The 8,907-nt window shown below is 53.6% G+C and overlaps 1 pseudogene; it reads left to right on the forward strand.

The window, feature by feature from the left end:
• Positions 1 to 8,907, forward strand: part of LOC109377921 (golgin subfamily A member 2-like) — a 27,070-nt pseudogene continuing 18,163 nt past the window's right edge.

The raw sequence follows: 8,907 nt of genomic DNA on the forward strand, positions 1-8,907 counted from the left end.
ATGAGAGGGGCCCTTGACCAGCCCACCTTGTCATCCACACAAGGTGTGGTAAGTCCAGACTTCTTTTTTTTTTAAGATTTTTATTGGGGAATTGGGGGGATGGGAAGAGCTCTGGGGAATTGGGGGAAGGGGAACAGACAAGTTGCTGTCGTTTTGTACTTCAGTCTAGTTGTGGAGGACGTTGCTTCACTGACCCAAGTTGGCACCATCATTGCGCTCTTCCCGGGCAAGGCAGATCAGTCACTGGCTTCTAGACGGCCGCTCACTGNCTCCTCCCTTTCTCCCTCCCTCTCATCCTGGACCCCTCCACCTAAGAAGTAAGTGACTGGAAAAGCAAGGCGACCCAAAAGTCACACCTGATTCAAACTGTTGATGGTGTGAAAGACTTCTAGTTTAGTTTAGTTTAGTTTAGTTTAGTTTAGTTTAGTTTAGTTTAGTTTTATTATGAAAAAACAAAACCAAAGAAAAAAACACAGTTTCTGTAAACTGTCAAGTAGGGTGTGAATACAGGGGTTTATACTACTTGTGAGTCTCACTGCTTTCCTTTCTGCTGTTGAGAGAATTTCAAAGGAAGAACAAGCTTGGTGTTGATTCAGAAGCTAAGAAAAAGAAGAAGAAACATGGCACATGGCAGTAACCCTGAGACAACCACATCTGTGGTAGTCACTTGCCTGAGGAGGTGAGTCTTGGCTGGCCAAGCTACTGGGGATAGGAGTGCCCAGAGGGCTAGAAGGAACTGGTTAGATTGTGGAAGAATCTGACCAGGTACTGGTTCAGAATTCTGGGTTTCGATCCTGTCTCTCCCTCTGCTAGGGATATGGTTTGGGGAAAATTGTTTCAGCTCTTTGAGTCTCTGTTTCCACATCAGTGAAACCCAGGTAAATACTGTCTTACTCTTACGAAGTGTAAATGAGATGGCTGTGTTTATAGTCATCCCTTAACACAGAGCCAGGTGAGGAGTACATGTTCAGGAAAGGGTAGTCGCTATTGGACTTACTGCTCTGGTGGTTTTTCATATCCCCAGCGTCAAGGGGAAGCCACTTGCCTTCAGGCTCTCCCTTTAGGAAGCACCAGAGCAGCCCCCGGGTTTGGTGAGGGGAGAGCCCCAGGCACTGGATTAGGAGTTTCGAGTCCACCTCTGCCGCCAGCTTGCTGGGTGATCTCAGGAGAAGCACTGCCTTCCCTGGGCCTCGGTTTCCTCATCTGAAAGATCAGATAATGTTTTTCAAACTTATATGTTAACGGTAATCCCCTTTGTTCAAGCAAACCTTTCCTTGGAAGTCTGGTTTTTAAATGAAGATGATGAGGGTCTGGAGCCCTGCGAAGTTTGTCTCTAGCACCCTGGGCCTGAGGAGAGGGTCTAATGGGCATATTCCCTGGTCAGGCAACTCCACTCTTTGTGAATGCATCATTCAGGGGAGTTTTCCATCTGTTCCTTGGCGTTGATTTCTGCCTTTGAAATCAACGCAAACCCCTGATGATAGCAGGCAGCAGTTACAGCAGGCCCTGGAGGAGCGGGCACAGCTGAAGACATGTGGGGCAGATGAGGCTTTGCACAGAGAGCGGTGTGGAAGGAAATGACCCCAGGTGGCCAGGAGCAGGTGAGGCCCAGTGGCAGCCCCTGCTAACTTCTGTATGTATTCTTACAGTTGTAGGATTTGCTGAAGCAACTGCAGGTAGCGAGAGACCAGCATGCAGACAATCTAAAAGAAGAGAATGCCATTTGGTACTGAAGGATGACACAGGTGACAGAGCAGGTGACGTGACCTTCTCAGATAGGTCACCCCACCTTAGATAGGTCACTTGATCTTTCTGAGCATCTGTAAAATGGGAATCAGATCACTTCGTATATGCAGCCAGAGGCAGATGTGTGTGTTTTGTTGATGGGGGTAGAGAGACAGATGGCCACCTCCCTCCATACTTTCCTTCCCCCACGTTTTGGGCAGATGCTCAAGTTAAGTGAGGAGAAGGAGCACAGCAGGAATCAGGTGCGGGAGCTGGCAGCCAGCTTGGCTGAACTGAGGAAGCAGATAGGTTAGCTGAGGTTGGAGCGGTCTGGGAGCAGGACTTGTGTTGGGGGAGCTGAGAAGGGTGGCTAGAGTGCCCCCGAGGAGGTGGGTGGATGGAAGGGCATTGTGACAAAGGGAAAGAGGCCTGTACCAGGAGTTGGCAAGTCATGTAATCTCTCTTAGCCTCAGTGTCCCTATGTGCACAAAAAAGATACTGTCGGGCCGGCTGAGTGGCACATTGGTTAAGAGCTGGCTTGAGACCCGGTTCGGATCCCACATATGAGGGCCAGTGACACTGCCCTCTACAGCTAAGATGCTGAACAACAGCTCAACCTGGAGCTGGGCTGCCGTGANTTTTTTATTTATAATGTTTCATAGTTTTCATTATACAAGTCTTTTATTTACTTGATTAACTTTATTCCCAGGTATTTTATTGGTTCTGATACTATTGTAAATGATATTTTCTTTTCTTAATTTTCTTTTTGGATGGTTCATTGTTAGTCTATAGGAGTACAACGAATTTCATTGTATTTTTTAATAAAAATTTAAATATCTGAGGTGTACAGCATAATAACTTGATATACATATACACAGTGGATACTCTGGTTTCTCTTCAGATTGTATAAATATTTTGCCTTTTACATATACACAGTGGAATGATGACTATAGCCAAGCTATTTAACATATCTCCTCATAGTTCCTAGTTTCTTTTTGTGATGAGAGCATCTGACATCTACTCTCTCTGAACAAATTTCCAGTATTCAATACAGTATTATTAACTAGAGTCATCTTGTTATATGTTAGCTCTCTAGACTTACATATCCCACAAGCTGCATCTCTGTCCCCTCTGATGTCTCCACATCCCTCACCTCCACAAATTCTCTGGTAACCACCCCTCTGCTCCCTGCTCCTGTGTTTGTCCTTTTTAGGTTCCACATGTGAGTGAGATCATGCAGGGCTTTTTCCCTTCTGTTTGTGGAAGTTCATGAAATGAAAGGAAGGCTAAACAACCAGGACTCCATCCAACTAAAAAGCTTCAGCGCAGCAAAGAAAACAACCAAACAAAAAAGCAATCTGTAGATTGGGAGCAGATACTTGCCAACCACATGAGCCAGCAGTCTCTTTTCTGGGTATATACTCACAGAAGATGAAATTAGAACCTCAGAGTTCTTAGAATCTCCTTCTTCTGGGGTCTCCCAGGCAGGCAGCGCCCCGCAGATGGCTGTGCCGCTCCAAGGACTGAGTGCCAGGGCTGGGCCTCTGTGTCCTGGGGAGGGAAGAGCCCTAAACACCCCTCCCTCCCTATGGGCCCACCCAGGCCAGCTGGAGGCTCAGGTTGGCTGGACGCCCATGGCAGGGGCAGGGGGACAGGGAGATTGAAAGGCTGTGTCAGGGGGCACCTGAGGAAGGAGGGTGAGGCCAGGGCTGAGGCGGCAGCCACCCGTGAGGCTCCTGGTGCTCGTGCTGCCTGTGGGGTCCCAGCTGCAGGAGCAGCTCCCCAAGGAATCCCAGAACCTCCGCTGGACAAGATCAGCCTCTTACACGGTCTCTGGGTCAGGGCTGCAGGGCAGGGTTACTGGGAGAACGTTCCCTAACAATGACCTTCAAGAGCCCCACCCAAAACCATGGGGAGCCTCAAGGTGGCAGGAGGCTCTGACAAGGGCTCTGCCTGCCCAGTGGGCTGCCAACTGGGCCTCTCCCTGTGGGGCTGATGTTCTCCTTTGGCGACAGGCCAGACTGCAAAATTCAACTGACAACCATGGGTCCACTGACCCAGAGCCCTGGGGGTGGGGATGCAACGTGGAGGGCCCCAGACAGGTATCACCTGAGGTGGCCTGGAGATGCCAGGTGGGCAGAGAGGGGGCAGAATGAGCAGGGCATGTTCTGGAATAGCAAGATCACTGGCCAGGTGGGAGGTTCTGTGGAGGTGGCCGTGGGCAGAGGCTGGTGGACGGTTGCATTTCTGGGGGTGTGGGGTTGCAGCAGGAAGAGTCAGTGAGACAGGGTGCAGGTGTGCAGGGGTGAGCTGAAAGAATAGCCCCCCAGGAGTCTGAGAGGGAAGGGAGCTCCTACACACAGCACCCACTACCCAGCCCTGTGCCTCTTCAGGCCCTGATCACCTGGGCATGTGCCCTTCATGTCTGGACACCAGAGAAGGAGAAGATGGGGGCATCTGTGGTGCTGCTACAACACGGGCCAACTATGGTGACCCTCACATTTACCAGGGTAGAGGATGAGCCCGGTGGTCACAGCACACCCTTGCCAGACCTCAAATGGCCCAAGGCATGTCAAATCCAGGAGGGGAGGGGGGACAGGTGTGGGTCAGTCTGAAAATGCCACAGTGACAGTCTCCAGAGCCCCAACCCCCATCACCTCCTGACATTCAAAGGGCTGATGGTGACAGAGGTTGCTGCAGTCCTTGGAGCACTGGGCAAGCAGTGGGTGTTGGGAAGATTTCCCTAAACTGTGGGACCTGCACTCCTCCAGGCCAGAACAATAGAGCATTGAATTCATGGAAGATGAGGAATGAAGCTTCCAAGCATCCACCCAACCCCCAGCCATGCACAGTTCCCCCAGGAGCTGAGGGCGGGAAGAGGGGGGAAAAGTCTTCTTGGGTGGGGCTGGGTGGCCATGGGCAGGAAGAAAGTCTTCCTGGCTCAGNTGCCACCGGACTCGGCCTCGCACAGCTTGACCCCTGCCTCCCGGGGTCTACCAGCTAGCTCTGAGCACCCTTGGGGCGGGACACGGCCGCGCGCGGCTAGCCACCGGGGACACGGTGAAACAGGAGGTCGACCATCGAGCAGTCCCGCCGCGGGCATGGAGTCGCGGCCGAGCCTGTGGGGCGATCCCCAGGGCCGAGCCCGCGGCGGAACCGATCCCGGTCCCGGGCCGAGGGGCCGGGCGTATGCCTCCGACCCACACGCGCGCGCGGCTAGCCTCGGGTATGGGTAACCAGCAAGCTGTCCGGCTCCAGGTTCGCGCCCACCAGAGTCCAGTCGAGTTGCGGTCTGGCAGGTGATCAGAGGTGGTGGAGGTAGCGGTGGCGCTGGGGCGGCGGCGGGTCCCGGCCTGCCGCTCGCCTCCAGGGAACGACCTGCTGTCTCCCTCTCCGGATCCAGCCAACGAACCCCTCCGCTGCACTCTCCCCAGCCCTCACGCTGTGTGTATAACGCCACCAATTTTAAAAAGTATATGGGGCCAGCGGAGTGGCGAGATGGTGAAGAACTGGCTTGGGACCCCAGAGGGCCCCAGATCCCACATACGAGGGCCAGTGATACTGCCCTCCACAGCTAAGATGCTGAGCAACAGTTCAACCTGGAGCTGGGCTGCTGTTAGTGGCCAACCATGGCCCAGGCAGCCCGTGAACTCTGGTGAACAGCCGTCCAATGGCGGGGGACAATCGGCCTCAGCGCGGAAGAGCGCAATGATCATAATACCAACATGCGCCAGTGAAGGCATCCTGCACAACTAGACTGAAGAACAAAAGGACAGCAACTTGTCTGTTCGCCTTCTCTGATTCCCTAACACTGTTCCCCTCCCCCAATTCCCCAATAAAATCTTTAAAAATATATATGTATATATATTTATAAACATACATATAAATGCATACATAAATATACATATATGTATATATATATTTTTTTGTTCTTTTAAGTATCTAGTTATACATAAGTCTATTCGTTTCAGGTGTACGTGGCTTACTGTGTGATCACCAGACGAGTGATTTTATTTTCCCCTTCGTTTTTCTTCCACCCACCTGTCCCTTCCCACACCCCGGACACAACTTGACATAGACACCCTAGGACATGTTAAAGATATGCCTATGTATAAAGCAAATGAAACAACCAGCGTCGCCTCACCATTTTTAATGACTCTCTTCTACTGGTGTTGGGTGGCGGCGACCCCAAAGCCAAACGACCGAACTGAAGTGTCTCCATCCGTCCACAAACAGTGCCTGATGGACAGACGGAAGATGATGGAGGAGGGACGTGTTTCCACCCGTGGATATGGCTGAATCCGCCCTGGAATCGCTCGGTAAGGGTGGGCGGGCGCCTCGGGGATCAAATCATCCAGTGCGCCCTGGGGGCCTCCACCGGCAAAGGTGGAGCGTGGGAGAGTCTGTCCGTCGACGCGCGGCAAACGTCCCCGTCTCAGAGGCGTTAGGAGAGAAAAGTTTCCAAGGCCAGGACGCTTTCGCTGCCAGGGCATCCACCGCTGGCTGCGCCCGGACCGTGAAAAGCGAATCTTGCATCGCATCGGGCGGGACGCACGGCCTGACTCCCGGGAGACACGGATCCATCCGTCCGACCGGCAAACCAAGCGACCTTGGCGCTGGGAGTCACGCGCCAGACGCCTTGGCGGCCGGGCGCTATTTTTCTACCCTCCCCAAGTGGTAGACCATAGAGGAGTGGGCCGAGGTGGGTGGGGCTTGAACCGCGCTGGGTGAAGAGAANCACCCACATTTCCTCAGGGAACGGGCGTCTTTCTGTCTATGTGATCATTAGAATCTTGAGGATTTCAATCTGCTGAGGGACAGTGCCTTGAGCATCCTAGAAGCCCATCTACAGCTTAAGAATCTACTTGGCACCCCTTAATCCTTACAGAGATCCTGACAAGGGACATCACTCCAAGAGCCTGCATTTGGTTTGTCCCCCAAGGCTGACTGACTGTGGCACCTGCTATGTCCCATCTATACTTCAATGGCCATGACCTAGATCTGATCGTGGGAACTGGATGAACTCCCACGGGGCTTGCTTTGGGAATGAAGACCCCTGTGATCCTGGGGTCTCCTTCCCATGTGGGGCCTTTTCTTCTGGGCATCCCCACCCAGACACAGATGCATGCCTACAAACAGACTCTCTCTCTCTGTCTCTCTCTCTCTCTGTCTCTCTCTCTCTGTCTCTGTCTCTGTCTCTCTCTCTCTCTCTCTCTCTCTCTCTCTCTCTCTCTTTCTCTCGCTCTCTCTCAATGCACAGCAGGGGGTGAGAAAGGGTGTACACACTCGTACACACTCGGGAGGTGACAAGGGGGAGAGGAGAGAGAGGTTGGAGGCAGCTCTGCCGTGGGGAAGAGGCATCCAGTTTCTGGGCACCATGTCCGGTTCCCACAGGTATGGAGGACAGAGACACCTGGTTGATAGGCAGGGCAACCCTAAAGTGCCCATGAGTGTGCCTGGGATGGGGTCAGTCCGGGGCACCTGGAGAGAACAAGGTCTGCATCCTGCGTCCTCCGCCCTGGGTACCTGTAACCAGGAGGAGACACCCCCAGCATGGAGAGGCTGCAGGGGAGAAGGCCTCAGCTTACTCCCCTGTAATGTGGGGTACATAGACAGGGTGACACCAAGAGTCCCATGACCTGCCGGTGAGTCTTTCATCCCTGGTTCCCTGTCCGGATCCAGTGTGCTCCCAGTCCCTGGAAAATGCTTTCCACTCCCTCGAGGATCTTTTGAGCAGAGGGCAGCCTGGGGTTTGGGGGCCAGGGAACCTGGGTCATGCTGAATGTGGCAGAGCACTGGATCACTTGCCCAGGGACTGAGACATCCTTGTTGGAGACTCAAGGTCCTCATTCAAAAGTGGGGGAGTCATTGGCCTGGCTGGGATGAGAGGCCTCATGAGTAAACAGGACACACCAGGTATGGAGGGAAAGAGGGGGCGATGGAGACTTCTGGGGTTCCTCACATCTCCCTGGAGCATTCACGCCCAGCCCCTTTGTCCCTTGGGCCCAGGTGGAACACCTGTTTGAGAAGCCCAAACCAGTAGTGCGTTTGGATTTCTGGTTTTCCCACCTGGGGCTGCAGTGTTGGTGCTGACCACCAGGAGGCGGGTTGTGCCCACTGTGCTCAATGGCACAAGGGGCAGGGAAGGGACACCAGGGATCATTCTGGGTGTCTCCTGCCTCTGACCAACATGCACCTTTTATGATTAGACCCTATCTCCACACTGTGAGCTGCTCAGAGACAGGAGGGGGCTGTGAGACCCTCTCATTATTCCTTCAGTTACTGTGCCCCTCCCCCCGCACTTACCCTGTGATAAGCCTGGCGGTGGGGGGGAGGCGGGGCTGCTGACAGGACCCACGTGGTCTCTGCCCTCTGGGAGCTCCAAGCCTAGAGAGGAAGATGGACGAAGCTTGAGGGCAAATCCATGTGAGAGAGAGAGAGAGAGAGAGAGAGAGAGAGGGAGAGAGAAAGAAGAGTGAGGGCTGTAGGGCGGGCCAGAGCCCCAGGGTGGGTCCAAAAGGCCTCCAGGGTGACTGACATTTGTGCTGTGAGCAGAAGGACAAGAGGAGCCAGCCCTGCACAAGTCTGGGAACAGAGTGTCGGGTGGGGGAGCTCAAAGGGGCAGGGAATCGAGGCAGAAGAGAATTTGGGCAGAGAGGAGGTGAGGCAGAGGCCAGGGTGGCTGCAGAGCTGGGAGCAGAGGAGGGCAGGGCCAGACAGGGGCCTGCAAGGATGTGCTGGTTGTCTGCTGTGCGGCAGCTGTCCCCTAACTGATCACTTACGGGAACAAACGTTGACCGTCTCTCAGTCTCTGTGACCAGGCATCTGGCTGGGCAGAGCTGGGAGCCTGTGCCTCAAGGTCTCCTGGGAGGCTGGGTTACGGTGTCAACTGAGGCTCGGCCAGGTCGGGGCCTGTCTCCAAGATCATGCATGGTGTACGGACAGGGTGCAGTTTGGACGGGGGGGGTCTCAGTCTTTTCTGTCTGTGGGCCTCAGTCCCCTGTAGGTTTTTAGTGCTGGGGCCTCAGAGTGATATGGGCCGAGTAGCCCCACCCCCACTGAAAAACTTTGATTTTAAGTTTCCTTTCCTTTAAGTTTCCTTTTGCCCAGTTTTTAAGCTCCTATCCCCCTGGATTCAGATAATGACCCTAAAACTTGTGACTTATACTTGTATCATTGAAG

The sequence above is a fragment of the Hipposideros armiger genome, unplaced genomic scaffold (genome assembly GCF_001890085.2).
Source record: "Hipposideros armiger isolate ML-2016 unplaced genomic scaffold, ASM189008v1 scaffold_1624, whole genome shotgun sequence".
In the NCBI taxonomy this organism is placed as follows: Eukaryota; Metazoa; Chordata; class Mammalia; order Chiroptera; family Hipposideridae; genus Hipposideros; species Hipposideros armiger.